This window comes from Eimeria tenella, genomic scaffold, assembly GCF_000499545.2.
Source record: "Eimeria tenella Houghton genomic scaffold, Eth_scaff173, whole genome shotgun sequence".
NCBI classification, from domain to species: domain Eukaryota; phylum Apicomplexa; class Conoidasida; order Eucoccidiorida; family Eimeriidae; genus Eimeria; species Eimeria tenella.
Window position 1 is genome coordinate 7,923 of NW_013541557.1, and position 1,463 is coordinate 9,385.

Here is a 1,463-nt window from a genome sequence, read left to right on the forward strand (position 1 = left end):
GTCGTGCAGCTGTTTTCAGCGGGGACGGAGTCCAGGTGTTGGCATTGCAGCGTTCTGTAGGTGTGCGAAGGCGTCCTTGCTGTGTCGGTAGCGTCGCAGTAGTGGTCTGCGGAGTGAAGATTCCTCGCACCTGGAGACAGCAGGAGACTGTCTGGGCTTCAAAGACTCATTTCCTTTAGGTAGTGTGTCGCGAAGGAGTGCAGTGTTTGGCTGTGAACTGACGCTCGCGCAGGAAGTGGGTGCGGGGTTGCGGCAAGCCAGCTGTGGGTTGCAAGAGCAGGGAGGAGCTTCTTTTGCATGGTGCGTCGTGCGGGGAGATTGGCGATTCGTGTTGTGTGGCTGCGGATTATAGCGAAACACGTGCGGTGGTTTGTTGCGCAGGACGTGACGACACGAGTGTGAGAGGGGTTTTGCAGGAGGCGGGCCTGGGTGTGGCAGGTCGTGCAGATGTTTTCAGCGGGGACGGAGTCCAGGTGTTGGCATTGCAGCGTTCTGTAGGTGTGCGAAGGCGTCCTTGCTGTGTCGGTAGCGTCGCAGTAGTGGTCTGCGGAGTGAAGATTCCTCGCACCTGGAGACAGCAGGAGACTGTCTGGGCTTCAAAGACTCATTTCCTTTAGGTAGTGTGTCGCGAAGGAGTGCAGTGTTTGGCTGTGAACTGACGCTCGCGCAGGAAGTGGGTGCGGGGTTGCGGCAAGCCAGCTGTGGGTTGCAAGAGCAGGGAGGAGCTTCTTTTGCATGGTGCGTCGTGCGACGTGATTGGCGATTCGTGTTGTGTGGCTGCGGATTATAGCGAAACACGTGCGGTGGTTTGTTGCGCAGGACGTGACGACACGAGTGTGAGAGGGGTTTTGCAGGAGGCGGGCCTGGGTGTAGCAGGTCGTGCAGCTGTTTTCAGCGGGGACGGAGTCCAGGTGTTGGCATTGCAGCGTTCTGTAGGTGTGCGAAGGCGTCCTTGCTGTGTCGGTAGCGTCGCAGTAGTGGTCTGCGGAGTGAAGATTCCTCGCACCTGGAGACAGCAGGAGACTGTCTGGGCTTCAAAGACTCATTTCCTTTAGGTAGTGTGTCGCGAAGGAGTGCAGTGTTTGGCTGTGAACTGACGCTCGCGCAGGAAGTGGGTGCGGGGTTGCGGCAAGCCAGCTGTGGGTTGCAAGAGCAGGGAGGAGCTTCTTTTGCATGGTGCGTCGTGCGGGGAGATTGACGATTCGTGTTGTGCGGCTGCGGATTATAGCGAAACACGTGCGGTAGTTTGTTGCGCAGGACGCGACGACACGAGTGTGAGAGGGGTTTTGCAGGAGGCAGGCCTGGGTGTAGCAGGTCGTGCAGCTGCTTTCAGCGGGGACGGAGTCCAGGTGTTGGCATTGCAGCGTTCTGTAGGTGTGCGAAGGCGTCCTTGCTGTGTCGGTAGCGTCGCAGTAGTGGTCTGCGGAGTGAAGATTCCTCGCACCTGGAGACAGCAGGAGACT